At 42.1% G+C, this 17,274-nt stretch overlaps 1 protein-coding gene across 1 annotated transcript in view; it reads right to left on the bottom strand.

Moving 5' to 3' along the window:
- The window catches only part of SLC4A4 (solute carrier family 4 member 4), a 368,998-nt gene extending 351,724 nt beyond the window's left edge, over positions 1–17,274 (bottom strand). Inside the window, exon 1 of the mRNA XM_055434873.2 lies at positions 17,145–17,274. The gene's annotated coding sequence lies outside the window, so the exon portion shown is untranslated. The remainder of the gene's footprint in view (positions 1–17,144) is intronic.

Below are 17,274 nucleotides of genomic sequence, written 5' to 3'. Positions count from 1 at the left end.
ATGGAACAAAACTAACTGTGGAGTTCTGCGTGGAACCAACAATACAGCACTCAACCCCCAAATAAGGTAACACCGAAAGACAAATTTATCATTGACTCAGCTTGATATTTACTGTGTGTTCCATATAATCTTCAACTTCTATGGATCATTATGTAATAAAAAGGCAGACAAACGATTTTTCATGGTTCACTCCTAATATTGTCATTCATTTTAAAGAAACTGAGAATACTTTCAAACGATTGCAAACTAGGGAGGAAAGTGAATCCAAGGAAGGCCTTTTAAAAAAAAATCCTTTCAATGGCAAAACCAACCAATATATTGTAAAATAATTAAATTGTAAAATAATTGTAAAATATTGTAAAATAATCCAATAAAAAATAAAAATTTTAAAATTAAAAAAAAATCCCTTCAAAGGAAGTATCACCATATTTCCTCCTCTGCTCTGCCAGCTTTAATAAGATATGCCAACGGTGGACTGTTGGTGCAAACAGAAGAAACGGGCACAGTTTACGTCTTAAAGAAGTGTTTTGTGGCGGACATGATTAGCTATCTCTGTTTCAATGTTAACAGGGCAACCGGACATTTCCTTAAAAATAAACAATTTACTATAATATAATTGCCTGGGGGTGCCAGGGTGGAAGGGAAGTAAGTAATTTCAAGTGCAATGTTTTCCAGCCATACAAATATGAAGAAGATAGAAACTGTCCAAAGGAATTAGCTATGTTCCCAAGTGACTGAGAAATGAATTGGCAGGGACTGAGCCTCCATGAGAACATTATTTTGAATCAAAACCAAATTTCTAAAACACTCCAGGTGATCTGCTCTATATTTATGGAACTTAAATACTGGACTGTTGAACGATTCGGAAATATTTAAGAAATGAAGCAATTTAATTAAGTGGTAATGCTGTATTTACTGATTGTATTGTAATGTTCGGATCTAGAACCAGAGTGACAGGAAAGACAGAGCAAGACTGGTGATCTTCTGCGTGCGGCGTGTGTACTCAGTCATGTCTGACTCTTTACAATCCCATTGACTGTAGCCCACCAGGCTCCTCTGTCCATGGGATTCTTCAGGCAAGACTATTGGAGTGGGTTGCCACTTCCTCCTCCAGGGAATCTTCCCAACCCAGGGATTGAACTCGCGTCTCTTGCATTTACAGGCAAATTCCTTACCACTGAGCCACCTGCGAAGCCTGGTGACCTTCTGGGATGGACGCTATCACCTGGCCATGAACTGCCTTATCCAGCCACTCCCCAACACAACAGCAGAGGTGAGTCCATGTCCCCTATACTTGGAAGGTCCTTACCTAAGTTACTTTGAGAGAGGCTAAAACTAACACACATACCTACCTAAAAATTTTATTCACCATACGTCCAAATCCTTCAAATTTCATCATCAGGGATGATCTCCTTTGCTCCTTTCTTCCAGTAAAAATTAAAACTGCGAATACTACTAAGATACATACCACGTTAAATTATTTTTCTTACAAGGATATTGTCAGATTTTTTTCCTCTTGCAAGGAAAATCAAGAAAAAAATTAATAAAGAGAGCATTATCTTTTAAACTCATATTGTACTAAAAGGACCATATTATAAGGGAAATGTAGAGCTGATAAAGTCATGTATGATGATAATAACTAACACCTAAATCATTCTCACCGTGTGCTACAAACCCTTCTAAGCATTTCACATGTTTATTAACTCACTTAAGAGCCTCGGAATTAAAGGAGGGAGGTTCAGATGAAGAGCTGGAGCACTAAAGATTTGGGGTCTGGGCTGCACTACCCAGATCGCCTCCTCACAAAGGAGGGGCTTATAATGCTCAGCTCAGTCTTACTGCAGAGAGTCACCTGAGCCAAGGTCACAGCCCTGTCCAAGGACAGCCCCCATCTCACGACTGGCTGACATGGGGTAGAAAGGCCTGGCTCCCTTACCTCGAGACAAGACAACTCTGAAGGGTCTGCTCAGCTCCGGAGCTCCCACGGGGATCAGCAGAGGCCTTGGCTGCCATCGTTTCGACTTCACCTCCTCCTCCTGCCCCATCCAACTTCCTTCCCTCCCTCACAGGTATTATATACCTCAGCACAAGCCCCAATAAACATCCCACCCAATCAGAACCTGCTTTTCAGGGAACCAACCTAAGACGGTCCTGGAGGCAGGACTCAAGTCCAGGAGGCAGGACTCAAGTCCAGGCACTCTGGCTCCAGAGTCCATGCCCATAAACAGCACACTGAAACCCTGACAGGAAGGCAGATTCAGAAAAAAAGCTCCATGGGTGTTTCCACAGGCCTCGGAACCTGTAGGCACAAAGAGGTCTTGGTAACAAGAACCGAAATTTGCCACAGGACTGCTCGATCTCTGCAACCTCCCTCCATTTCTGGGGTCTGTCAGCCGTGCTCACCACCAATCCTTTCATGACTGTCTACTCGGGCCTCTTCACTGAAGGCCACTGACTACTGGAGAATGCCACTATTCTGCCCAGAATCCTCTCTGCTAGTCTCCTAATGCTCGAAACCTTTGAGGAAGGCACTAGGCACACAGCCACCACCTCAGGCTCCATCACCCCAGAGCCCCACTCTGCTACCTGGTTGACGCAGCCCTCCCTGGCCCACGCTTCTCAGACTCCCTCATGGAAATGGGTCCTTCCACTCTGTCTTACAGTCTCTCTCAATACACCTAAGGCCTCATTGTTAAGGCACAGTACCCATCAAGCCCCTCTCTCATCGCAGCCTCTGGATTTTGCTTGTGGTCCAGGGTTCAGGACGCTGCACTTCTAATGCATGGGGTGTGGGTTCAATCTCCAGGTGGGGAACTAAGATTCCACATGCCACGTGGCACTGCCAAAGAAACCAAAACAACAACAACAAAAAAAAAAACTGTTCAACATGCTCAAACATGCTCAATTCATGAGAATACACACTTTGAGGGTCACTGCCCACCATGAAAGCAAATAGCAAAACCCTTAATCCTTGTTCAGACATAGCTCAGACATGGTCTTTAGAACATAAAAGATAAGCAAAAGGACGTCTAAAGCACAGCAATATGAGAACACTTGGTGCAGGAGCAATAGCTCCACACACCTCCAGCCCAAAGAGCACTACTGAACTGTATAAAGACCATGAGAAATGAACAAAAGGGGAAATTATTTTCAATAGATTGTAAAGAAAGGAGATAAGTGTGAGTAATTAATTTTAGAATGATATACATCAGAAACATATTTTAAGACAATTTTAACTGGACACTTAATTAGGTAAGCTTCAGTTATCAGAAAATTCAATTAAAGTGAATACTTCATACTGTAATGACAGTAGATAAATAGATCACTCCTAAAGTTTAAGCAGACAGAGCTTTATTTCCCAGAGATGGGTTTCCCAAAATATGACTTCTCCCTTGATTCTACAGACTGGGATCCATGGTACCTACTGCCCAATCTTCAGGCATTCACACCCTGCCATCACTGCTCCCCGAGTTGTCAGGGCCCTGTTAGATCCCATATCCCTGAAAACCCACCTTAGAACTGAACACTGCACTGTCTAAATAAGACTGAGAAGTTATACCACCAACTCCTTATTCAAGCAGCCACCTGCTTAAAGCCTGGGCCACCTACTCGAGCCTGGTTTTTTCCTGCCACTTAGCTTGTATATAAAGGACACAGTATTATTCAAGTCCTTATACTAGAGTCCTTCCATCACAAAAGTTAAGAGCTGTGGGTCAAACAGGAATACATGGCACTGGACTTTCCAACCTATTTAATCTGTGGATATAATAGGACATCTAGGGTATCCAACTCACTTATTTTTAAATCTAAAAAATAAATCTCACTTACTTAGGAAAGCAAACTCTTTTAGAGTAATGGAAGTATCCCAAATGAACCCTGAACCAAAAGTGTTGGTTTTAATTATTCAGAAACACCCAATTTGATTTTCTCAGCAGCAAGGTGTGGACTTGATTTAGAGAAATTGTACAGGGAGTGTTAAATGATGTGATCATTTTATAGCCTCAAGTAAAACAATGCACTTACACTAGTACCTTTCAGTCAAGGTCAAGAGCTAAGATAAGACCAAATGAAGCAGGTACACTTTATAGGAAATGTCACGTGAGGCCAGACCCACGATCCCCCAGACCACCCTTCAGTGACATCTGACAGAGACATCAAAGAGCAAGAAATCATTCTACAAAATGAAAGGTGATTCAAACAAAGGGTTGTGACAGAGTTCTAAGTCAAGACAGAAGCCTGTCCAAAGAGATCTATAGATCAAACATATCCATCTTTTCTTTTAAATTGTACAAATACTTGATCTACCTAAAGATTTATTCTGGGCCTCTTGAGAAGCCAGTTTCTCCTCCTGGGGTAAAATGTTGCTCACAGAAATACCTACTACACAAATTTAAACTCTTCTTTTATGTTAAACCTATGTCTCTCAGTTGTATGTGGTCCTCCCAGCACTGCTGTTCCTGGATTTGCGGCAGAGAATTCACGACTTTCCTTAGACTTGGACTCAGATGAAGGTGAGGTCTCCTTTCAGACTTCACTGTTCAAGACTACAGCATTCATATCGATTTAAAGACACCCCCCTACTCTCATGATATGCAATGCATTTCTCTAGACCTTTCCCAGGTATGTCTGTCTTGAGGTGCAAGAACAAACCTTCCAGGGAGCCATTTCGGAAAAATTCACAAGGTTCAGACACATGGATGAACACAGACATTCAGCCTGAATAGATCCCTATTGGGGGGGGGGGGGGGTGGTGTGTGTGTGTGTGTGTCTGTGTGTTAGTCACTCAGTCATGTGATCCCATGAACTGTGGCCCATGAGGCTTCTTTGTCCATGGAGTTCTCCAGGCAAGAATACCAGAGTGGATAGCCATTCCCTTCTCCAGGGGATCTTCCTGACCCAGGGATCAAATCTAAGCCTCCAGCTCTGAAGGCAGATTATTTACCATCTGAGCTACCAGGGAAGTCCTAGGAGGTGATGCTGCTGCTGCTGCTGCTGCTAAGTCACTTCAGTCGTGTTCGACTCTGTGTGACCCCATAGACGGAAGCCCACCAGGCTCCCCTGTCCCTGGGATTCTCCAGGCAAGAACACTGGAGTGGGTTGCCATTTCCTTCTCCAATGCATGAAAGTGAAAAGTGAAAGTGAAGTCGCTCAGTCCTGTCCGACCCCTAGCGACCCCATGGACTGCAGCCTACCAGGCTCCTCCACCCATGGGATTTTCCAGGCAAGAGTACTGGAGTGGCTTGCCATAACTGAACTCAAATATGTGCTCAAATGCAATATTTATCAATACACCAAAGAATAGTGAAATTCTTGAGATTTCACCGGAAATATCACTTACACATAATAAGTAAAACATCCGGGGCTCCTCCAGTGATCCAGTGATTAAGAATCTGCCTTGCCATGCAAGGGACATAGGCTCAACCCCTGGTGGAGGAATTAAGTTCCCACACAGCACAGAGCAACTAAATTCAAGTGCCTCAACTAAAGAGCCTGTGCGTCACAACAAAAGATCCCACGTGGTGCAACTAAGACCCAACACAGCCAAATAAATAAATATATTACTGTGCATTAGCTCCTATTATAAGGCACACATACTATAAGGCAAATAATATACATCGAATAATACACAGATATATATAGTAATGATATTCTCTTACCTTTATATAAAGCCCAGTATTATCACAATGCCCTAAGAGCTGTACCATAAAGAAGTTTTACTTTTCCTCACTTTAATTTCGGAAAAGGCAATGGCAACCCACTCCAGTACTCTTGCCTGGAAAATTCCATGGACGGAGGAGCCTGGTGGGCTGCCATCTATGGGGTCGCACAGAGTCGGACACGACTGAAGTGACTTAGCAGAAGCAGCACTTTTATTTGTTACATCTTCCAAAGATTTTATGAGAACAACATCTGGATTTAAAACTCCTAGTTCAATACAGTATAACAGAATGATCTGAGTGAGGCAAACACCAGATTCACAGATGTGGATACCTAAGTGAATGAATGACTCCCCCGTCGCCTATCACAGGAGGCACCCGTTCAGGTTTGTCAAATGATACTCAGAAAGTATCTGGGCACCAAAGAACTTATGCTTTTGAACTGTGGTGCTGGAGAAGACTCTTGAGAGTCCCTTGGACTGCAAGGAGATCCAACCAGTCAATCCTAAAGAAAATCAGTCCTGAATATTCATTGGAAGGACGGATGCTGAAGCTGAAACCCTAATACTTCGGCCACCTGATGTGAAGAACTGACTCATTGGAAAAGACCCTAATGCTGGGAAAGACTGAAGGCAGGAGAAGAGTACGACAGGGAATGAGATGGCTGGATGGCATCACCGACTTGATGGACATGAGTCTGAGCAGGCTCCAGGAGTTGGTGATGGACAGGGAAGCCTGGTGTGCTGCAGTCCATGGGGTCGCAAAGAGTTGGACACAACTGAGCGACTGAACTGACCCCGAAAGTACTAGGTGTGCTTCATTTCACCATGTTTTTTTTTTTTACAGTACCTTCTAGACATATTCCTCAGAGAAGGCATAAAAATTAAAATTCCTTATAAACTTTTTTTTAGGTAAATGCCTCTTTAGAAATCTTAAAAGCAGTGCTCATCGGGGTAAGCTGGGTGAAAGCTAAGTAAAAACTGGACTATATTTTTCTAATTTCCTGTGAGCCTACAATTATTTCAAAACATAAAGTTTTTTTTAAGTGCTAACAATTCATTTTTACTTTCAAGAAATTAGTGCATAAAACTGCATCCAATTCAGAGAACAGATAAAATAGAGTCCTATCTAAATAAAAAGGTTGGGTAATTTTTCCAAGGAACTATAAAATATAAAACATCACAAACTCTAATAACAAAAGTTTCATAACCCAAAGTTACTGGATTCCAAACTTCATGACAACATATTTCACAAGAAATATTTGAAAGACCAAATAGCAATGATCAAAGCTATTGATACTACAGTGGAGGAATTTCTCTAGAAGAAATAAGACTTTAGATTAAATTTGAGTATAATGATTGGGCATCTCTGACTGGTCTGTCCAGATTTTTTAAGTGACTAATTATCATTCCACTAAGTAAGTATTTTGACTACAAAATATGCTACGCTCTGTGAGGACCACGAAAGGTACTCTGACACAGTTCTCATGGTGAGGAGGCAGAAACTGTACGAAGACAAGAAAAACACAGATGAAACCAAAGGCAGCGCAGAGCAGTAGGCAATAAAAGGATCAATTAGTGTACAATTCACTGCTGAACATTTTGGCAATAAATAAAAAGTGTGAGTACTTGAATAATATTTTCTTCTGATGTTTCTGGAGGATGTTCTAGTTTCATATCTTAATGTACTTTTCAAGGGAAATTATCTGATCTCATTTATCTAAATCTTTTGAGATGCTTCCTATCCGCCTTCTCTCTTTTCCCTGGCAAAGCAGTTCAACTTGTAAAACTGCAAATGTGTGAGCTGTGTGTTTCTTCTCAACCTGTTAACACTCAGCAATTTTCTAAAGGCAACTGTAATCAGTACACTAGCCAACTCCTGCCATGAAGCCCTACTGTCTGCTAACATCAGGAGTGCTCATCTCACATTCCTAAGGACACGTGTCTAGAGGTCAAAGGAATGAAGAAGACATTTCTGCAGCAGCTCGGGGTGTGAGCTCTCGCTGCAGCTGCAGTCGGCATGCAACACTCAAGGGGAGGGTTCTAGGAGGGCAGCCATCCATACCAGGTCCAATCAAACTTCCCTGCTGAACACCTCACTCGGTCCTCACTCTGAACTAACATGTTTCACAAATAACACTTTCAGAACTTCATTCATGGTCAGTCTAGGGTAGAAAGTACCAAAGCCTTGCCTTGTGTTAAAGACATTAAGAACCTCCAGGACTTCCCTGGGGGCACAGTGGATAAGAACCCACTTGCCAATGCAGGGAACACGGGTTCGATCCCTGATCCTAGAAGATTCCACATTCTGCAGAGCAACTAAGTCCCAGCACCACAACTACTGAGCCCACACGCCACCCTTACTTAAACCTGCACACTCTAGAGCCTGCAAGCCACGACTAATGACCGATGCTACAACTACAGAAGCCCCCTGCGCCCTAGAGACTGCAAGTTGCCACTACTGAAGTGCGTGCACCTAAAGCCTGTGCTCTGTAGCGAGAGAAGCCACACGAGAAGCCACTGCAATGAGAAACAGTAGCTCCCGCTCTCTGCAACTAGAGAAAGCCCACATGCAGCAATGAAGACCCAGCACAGCCAAAAATAAATTTTTAAGATATATAATAAATAAATATAGCAGTGTGTACACGTCAAAAAAATTGAAAAAAAAGAATCTCCCCATCAAGCCATTAGAGACAACAGATTTCCACGCTGAAGAGCAGCAGAAATGGAAGAGCTAATCTCACTCCACTCTCATGGGACATCAGTTTAGATATTATCATTGTCATGATCCTAGTCTTTAAATAGTGGCTCTTCCCTAAATCCACAGCGTCAATGTCTTTTAAAAGTCCCAAGTGCTGAGCAGACACAAAAGAGAGAAGCCCTGCATCTAGCATGTAACACAGCGATAACCAGACATGCCTGGGTGCTTTTTGCTTTTAAAAGACCCACTTAAACTTCTTACTGGAATGAAACCACCCAGAACAGAAGATGAGACTTTCTGAAATTCACTATTTGTAAAACAGTAGTTTAACTAGGCAGACCATAATTACCCCTTGTATTTATTTCAATTTTCCAAAGCATTATGTCTGTAACAAGAAAACAAAAGCTGTCTTGTTATTCCAGATGATTCCATTTTTCCAGTAAACCACCCTAAAGCAGCCACATTCAGGTCAAGCACATATGAGAGCTGCTACCTAAAATGTAAACGTCCTCATAAAATCTAGACTAACTTATGTTATTCTGAAGCAATATGTGTTACATACTCAGTACTCTGAGAACCGCAAAACAGTTTCACTTAAACGACAAAAGCCAACCAGCCAACACGACCACCACCAGCTCTCAAAAGAAAAGGAAAAGACTCAAATATGAGAAAAAAGAAAATTCAGCCTTTGGGTAAGAATATCTAACTAGATCTACACATCAAATTCCAAGTTCCTTCTGCTGCAAGTCTGGTTTTGCAAAGGGATACCTTCTATTGTTTATCATGTAATTCTCCAAAATAAAGATCATGCAAATTCTCATTCTATTTCATTTAAACATAAATATAGGCATTAAACTCCTTTTCAGATGAAGCAAAAAAGAGGGTCAGAAAGTCAAACCAATAGTTGAGAGTCAGACCTTTCAAAGGATTAGGAATCACTGCTTTACACAAGAGTTTATAAAGTATATGCTGCAAGTTTGCTTCTGACATTATAATCAACATATCTGAGAATGATCTTATCCATACTAAGCTGAAAGGGCTCTCTACAAGCTCCAGTTATCAGATTGTTCATCTTTAAATATTCAATTTTTCACGAAACATGGTTACCAGGGTATCAGCACTGGAAAACCCACTACAAGATTTTAAATCTGAAAATTGTTGGCCAGCATTCTAATTATAGAAGCAAAAAATATTTCGTGTGTAAGCTCTGAGGGCTCACCCATAGGGTGAAGAGCACTTTAATCATTTTCGAGGGTTCTCTTGGTCCTGTGTGTGTTACTTGGGTGCATAAATTTGATATGAGCTATATAGCGAAACGGGTGATCTCAAGCTGCTGGCTATTAGACTCAATTTTTCAAGCTGATGTTTAATAAACCCTGTTCCCTTCTCAGCTTTAGCAATAAAAAGTAAAAGTCCTAGAGAAAAAAAATGTAAAAACACAGTGTGAAGCATGCAGAGTTAACAGCTCAAAAAGACTGCTTAAGTGTGTAGTTCATTCATTCAGCAAACAAGCATCTATTACTATGTCAGGAACTGTTCTCACTGTTGGCACAACTCAAGAGTAAGGTATGTTTAGAACACAACAACAATAAAAAAATAACTAAAATATGTTTGGCCGTTTACAGTTTTGAAGAAAGCTTTATAAATAACACCTCAATTGTCTTCCATAATAGCTCTAATGGTCTGTTTTACAGCCATTTTAATAATAATGAAAAAATATGAGATCTAGATGATTTTCTAAATTCTCCAAATCAAGTAACTTATAAGTAACAGAGCTGGGTCTCCAACTCATTCCTTTCAAATGCACATTTCCATCAGTCACTGGGCAGTACCACATTACAAGATGCTCTACTTTCATGATAACCACAGAGGATATATTCTGTACAGTTTTGAACTGTGTTAAAGCTTTTAAGGAAAAAGCTTTACAGATCCAGACTAGGCTGTGTACAAGTTCAAATATTTCTAATCAAACAAGATACTACAAAAACTGATTACAACGAACTAGGCCCAAGATGTTGCAAGATTCCACTTCCCTGTAGACATGCTAAGTATATGCCCATCTAATACATCAGCACATGCTAAAGGGCAGACTCACAGGTGCCATGACAGTTCACAAAGAGCCAAAATGTGGGCTGTGGCCCAATTCCAGGAAATCCCCACCCTTTCCCCAAAATAGACGGAATCTCTTCCCATTTGTCAGCCTATGAAATTACCCAGCCCATAGAAACCAACAACCCCATACCCCCTGGGCTCTGTAGCACCTCTCATCTTCTGAGATGGCCACTTGCTGCCTATGGAATGTATATCTCTCTGAATAAACTCATTTTCACTTAAAAAAACTGCTCTAATCTCTTCACCCATTTATTTGACTTATTATATAAAAACACTGGTGAAATGAGTCTGCCTGGTTAGCTGAGCTTTCTTGGTTTATTCCCCAAGTCCTAAAATGTTTCTTACTTGGGATAATATACTGGACAGAAACTCCTAAGCCAAAACCTTGAACTAGAACTTCACAGAAGGAAAAAAAAGCCAATAAACATATTAAAAAGTACAAAAGGAATTCCAGGAAATGCAAATTAAAACCACAACGTGATACCACTACACATCCACTAGAATGGCTAAAATTAAAAAGAGAGATAACAGTAGCTGTTTTTAAGGATATGGGGCCGCCAAAACTCTCATTATTTGCTGGTATCACTATCTACTAAGACTGGCTCAAAATTCAACTCGTAACACACATCCCAAATTCCTACCCGTACCAAAAGACATAGGTAAGAATGCTCAGAGTACTGCTTTTCATAATAATCAAAAACTGGGGGGAAAAACTCAAATGTCCATCAAGAGTGAAATGGATAAATAAATGTGGCCTTCTCATAAAATGAAACACGACAGTACAATGAGAAAAAACAAATTGTTGCAAAACGCAAAACAAGAATGAACCTCACACACATAACACCCAGCAAAAGAAGTGAGGCAAAAGGATACAGAACGTGTATTCTGGTAGAAAGCTCAATAATAGGTAAAAGTAACCTGCAGTCCTAGAGGGACTTCAGGAGGGAAGCTACCCTTGACGGGGAGGAGAGTGGGGTTTCTGGCTGCTGACAATGGTCTACATCTTGGCCTTTGGTGCTGATGCCCAGGGCTCTATTCACTTAGGTAAATCACTGAACTGTTTACTTATCATTTAACGACACGCATGCTTTTCTATACCATACTTCTCCCTGGTAGCTCAGTGGTAAAGAATCCACTTGTCAATGCAATAGACGCAGGTTTAATCTCCGGGTCAGGAAGATCCCCTGGAGAAAGGAATGGCAACCCACTCCAGTATTCTTGCCTGGAGAACCCATGGACAGAGGAGCCTGGCAGGTTGCAAAGAGTTGGACATGACTTAGCAACTAAATAGCGACATACTTTTCTATACATGTTATATTTCCATAAAAACTTAAACAGACAGGAAGAACAGGGAGAAGAGTAGAAGAAAAGAAAGAAAGAAAGGAGAAAGGGAGGAGGGGGAAGGAAACGTATGAAGTGAAGTTATCAGGACGGTGGAAAGAGTCCTCAACCGTCAAGCTTCTTTTCATTCTCACGTCTCTTAGTTCTTAGTCCATCTCTTCCTTGACTACCAAACTGTTCTCGGGCACTTTTCAATGTTATCCATGCAGCTGCCAGTACCAGGCCATTTCTATCTTCCAATCTGTAGTTTACTATTTACCACAGGGCTAGAAGTGTTATAATCAGCCACACTGCATGGGAACAGCCACTCATGTGAGGGACCTCCTATGAGTAAAGTGAATCCTCTTTAATGTATGCCTTTCTTTTTAACCTCTGTTTTGCCTGCTTAGAGGCTGTTTTCCTGACGAATATGCCAGATACAGGAGTTACCAAAAGATAGAGATGCTCCTGGGCTCTAGGGCTTTCCTGGTGGCTCAAATGTCTGGTAAATAATCAGTCTGTAACCCAGCAGGAGGAGAAGGGGACGACAGAGGACAAGATGGTTGGATGGCACCACTGACTCAATGCACATGAGTCTGAGCAAACTCCAGGAGATGGTGAAAGACAGGGAAACCTGGAGTGCTTCAGTCCATGGGGTCACAAACAGCCAGACACAACTGAGCAACTGAACAACAGCAACAACCCAGGAAACCCCAGTTTGATCCCTGGGTCGGGAAGATCGCCTGCAGAAGGGAATGGCAACCTACTCCAGTATTCTGGCCTGGAGAATTCCGTGGACAGAGGAGCCTGGCGGCCTACAGTCCATGGGGTGGCAAAGAGTCAGACATGATTGAGCTACTAACACTTTCATTTTTTCACTGGGCTCTACCCATGAATACTAGGTCTCTAGGCTAAAGCTAGAATCAACCAACATAAAATTGCAGATCCCAGGAGTTTACTTACTTGCAAATGGTATAAGAGAATATCACTAGTGAATATATTTATAAAAAAGAAAAGAACTAACTTCTTATCCAAGACATTATGAACAGCTTCACTAATTGTGTCACTCATAGAACATCCTATCAGTTTAAAAGAATATATTCCTTTCTCATTTTGTATTTTTATTAACTTTAATTTTTTAAATCCTCCCAAAAAGTATACTGTAAGTTTCATTTAAAACTTTTTTTAAGGTTTTCTAAACAGAAACTCAAGTGCAACAAATATAAGCTGTTTCTACACAGTAATCCACAATGTTACCAAAAATACAAACCCTGAAATATTAGTTGTAAAATCCTTTTACATCTTAATTTATGTAACTTCTTTCTGTATTCATTCTCCATAAAAAAATAAAAGTTAGTTCTCAAGACCAGAGCTAGAACTGGGACACACAAACTGAAAAAAGTCACCCACGGGCACTGCAGGTCCTGAAATAAAGAAGAGGCAGGTGGGTGCATCCACTATACTGAATGATAAACAAGGAACGGAAACTCTCACTTTACATCAGGATCAATGTTTATCTGCTTTAGTATCTTAACAACTGTGACTAAAACAACACTCGTTCCAGGACAGTCATTTCAGAAACAGGTATCAGTGGTTCAAAGATGAAATGTTCATTCCCACCTCAACCAATAATTTTCCGCTTAGTTTAAGGAAAAGCATACAAAGTTTCCTGTGCCTTGGCTTCCTCATCTTTTAAACAAGCATGATAATCCCTTCCGTTCCGTTCTGTCGCTCAGTCGTGTCCAACTCTATGCGACCCCGTGGACTGTAGCCTACCAGGCTTCTCCGTCCATGGGATTCTCCAGGCAAGAATATTGGAGTGGGTTACCGTTTCCTTCTCCAGGGGATCTTCCCGACCCAGGGATCGAACCCGGGTCTCCCACATTGGAGGCAGATGCTTTAACCTCTGAGCCACCAGGGAAGCCTGATAATCCCTTACATCTACTTAATTTATAGAAAAAGATGATGCTTTGGCTTCTAGAAACAACTATAGATGTCTATCTCCATCTTTTTGAACACATAACTTAATCCAAAGGCAAATAAGACGGTATCATCAAGGGTGAAATGATGAACATCATGAAGAAGATTGGAAGAAAAAGTTTTCTCTCTTCTTTGTCACAGCAGGTAAGTAAATAAATCCATCATATTTCATAGCTGGCTGTCCTTTTGATGCCCTGTTGGAAATGCCATTCCACTGCAGAGACTAGAGAAATGTAATAAAAGTCATTGCCACAAAATCATTATGACAGTCATAAATACGGCTTCAGATAAAATCAGCCACCTCTACAAATGAGGAGTACTCGTGCACCTGTGCATGTGCCTGTGTGCTGTGTGTAATGTACATTGGACAAAAGGCCTGAGTAAAATGGTGGGTTAGAAAAATCCATCTTCACTGCTGGAAAAATAACTAACAGTGTGCACTACAGTGGATATAAAATATCACATTAATGTTAGAAGGACAGCAGCATATTTTCTATTTGTGACATAAGTCAAACTCTTAGCTATTGGGAGAAAGGCAAACATGTATGTGAAATACAACTTAGCCCTGATCTTGCATGAAAGAAACAATATTCTTTCCCTCCTTTCAAATTTCTACATTATGCAAAAAAATCCCTGAAAGTAGCAAGATCTAGTTTCATAAAGTCTTACAAACTTTCTGGATGTTCTAAACTATGTGTTTTGCTAAATGGCCTGCCCCAACACAGATAAATTTCATAATTCACAGGTTGGCCTCAGAAACTGCAGCCACAGTGAGAACCCAGTTACGTGTTCCGCTCACAGCTTCCTCTGTCCCATCAAATCATGTACCCTGATTCTTTTCACTTAGCTATATAAAGGAAAAACTCCTTAAAACTTTCATCATTACTACATTTTTCTCTTCTGAGTTTGTTCTTTCCACTCCCAATCTTCATACCTATCAACTCCAGTCTCGGCTTTCATTCACATTAAAAACTAACACAAAAAACGCTCCAGGAAACAAGCAGATGATGTGTATTGGCACACTTAAGTAGCAGTGAGCTCTCACAGGACTAACAACACTAGCCCTCACGGACTGCAGCGCCCTCAGAGGCAGGCGGAGAAACCTGATTATCTACATGATTCACCAACTAATGTGTATTTCCTTTCCATAAGTGTTGTGTTTTCTTTAAGATGTAAGCCATGGCCAGACTATCGATCCTGTTATCAGAACTAGGGATCAGAACCTGAAAATTATACTTGCCAGAGCTCAGTGAAAAATGAAATTACCACCAGAGTGTGCTGGAATTTGTCCCAAATGTTAACCATTTCTATCACATTTTTTCTCTAAATATAATTCCCTGAAGTGCTTTCACACATGGTTGTAAACCCAAAATATATTCTAATCCTTTAAAAGATGAAAATATTAACACTAACATTCATACATTTAAAGTCCTTTTATGTTAACAAAATGAACTAAAAGAGATACACCACTATAAACAGTACATTCTGGATATTTCATTGGCTGGCGTGCCTTATATATGTTACTAAGGCGACAGAATGACCCCGAACCATTAAATGATACTCCAAATCTCATTTTGAAGACACCTTCTTCAAGGTGTGTGTTTTCTGTTTTCATAAAGGTAGACATGCCTAGAACTATCAAACGATCCCATTTTATCCCTCCCACCCTCACATCCTGATAAATGCGCTTTGCCTCAAGAGTTCACAAGAATACTACTTTCCTCTCTCTAACCATATACGCGGCAGGTTTTTGTCATCTTACCAGAGACGCCAAGATAAAGTAAAAACTACTGAATTTCAAGATGTAATAGCAAGAGAACAGAATCCTACTAACTTTAAAATGAAAGTAAAAGTATTTTTCTCAGTTGTTAAAGCTATAAAAAAAGCTTTAACTTTTTTTTTAACTGAAGCTATACCAATAACCTCAATCTAAGTGCCATTATGACCATGAAAATCACTTAAATGCTAATGTGATAGATACAAGGAAGAGAGTTAAGTCTCTTTCAAAAGACATTATGTTGGCCATAAGAAGCTACTAGATACTGCTCTCATTGCTGTGAACAATCTATTCAAATCAACATGAAAAAATAAGCCCTAATGGGCAAAGTATGCTTAAATTTAATTCAGGTAATATTCAAACTCCAAGTCCCAGATACAAGGTAAAGGGGAAACATGGTACAAGGCAGTGTCTCTCAGGAAAGGAACCATTCCAAGATTTGAGACAATGTGTGTTTGGTACAGCCCAGTGTTCACGATTTCCCATTAGCCACAACTTTCTCCAGCACTTAAGTGAAATGGGAAAAGAAATGAGCAACATAAACCAAAACTGTTAAATCCTCTTCATTGTCAAGTCTGGAAAGAGCTCACTGAGGGCCAATCACCTTGTGAAGGTAAGGCCTTGAGGAGGAGTGAGCGGTGGGGAAAAAAAAACAAACGGAAGTTTGACAAGGAACTGTTCTGGAAAATGGTTTACGATGGTAGAACAGAGGTAGAATGGCTTCCTTATCCATCTTTCCTGTCAAGTTCGCGGTTTTTTTGCTGTTGCGATTCTTTGGTTGTTTAATTAACTTTCCTCCTTGTGGGGCTTGCTGCAGTTTGCTGATGTAGTTCCCAACTGCTACTTTCCTTTGGCGACTCTTATTAACGGACTGGCAAAGGCTGGGTAAAATGCACTTAAGAAAGAAGAAATCACCTCTTCTTGCCAAGATGCACATGTGCCCAGTACCTGAGGAAGAGCTCCACTGTCTCCAGCCAAGAGAAATTCCAGTTTAACCTCCCCTTTCCAAATCCATTGCAAATAAGTGTGTGTGTGTGTCACTTGCAGAGAATCCGCCTGACTCACCCCCGCTTTCGGCGTGCCGGGGAGAGATGTGAATGATCAGTCTCCGGGCTGGCAGTGAAGTGGGAGCCGAGGTCCCGCTGGCACCTAAAGTCCCCTCGCCCATCCCCCGGCCGCCCCCGCGAGTGTGTTTGGGGATGTCTCCCTCTCCGGCAGGTGCCCGGCCACGCTGGGGCCACCAGAGCTCACCCAGGCAGGAACACACGTGTCCTGCGCCGGAGCCCAGCCCCGGGATACAGCGGCCCCACAGTCCGGGCAGGCACGCCAGGTGAGCGCGGAGGAGGGGGGTCGGGAGGGGGCGGGCTTGACCACGCGGGTGCAGCAGGACCACCCAACGTCCCCCTCTGAACGCTAGGAAGAAAAAAGTACTTCTCTGCGGAATCTGTTTCCACACTCCGCCGGGCGCCCAGCCCCCGGAGATGCCCGGCCCGCCACTGACCTCTCTCGCGCTCCCCGCGCGCGCCCAGGCCGCCCGCGCCCCCTCCAGGACCTGCCCCGGGCTGACCCTCCTTCCCCGGCCCCGGCCGAGCGCTCACCTCCTGGGGTCCGGCTTCCGTCGCTCGTCCAGTTTGGCGGTGGAGTGCGCGGCTGCAGCCACCGCTGCCGCCGCCGCCTTCGCTGCCGCCGCCGCGGCCGCCGCCTCCGAAGCGCTGCCCGGCGCGCCGC

This window comes from Moschus berezovskii, chromosome 5 (assembly GCF_049115385.1).
Source record: "Moschus berezovskii isolate FMDL1 chromosome 5, NW_MosBer_1.0, whole genome shotgun sequence".
In the NCBI taxonomy this organism is placed as follows: Eukaryota; Metazoa; Chordata; class Mammalia; order Artiodactyla; family Moschidae; genus Moschus; species Moschus berezovskii.
The sequence above is the reverse complement of the archived record's forward strand: the minus strand, read 5'-3'. Positions and strand labels throughout refer to the sequence as shown.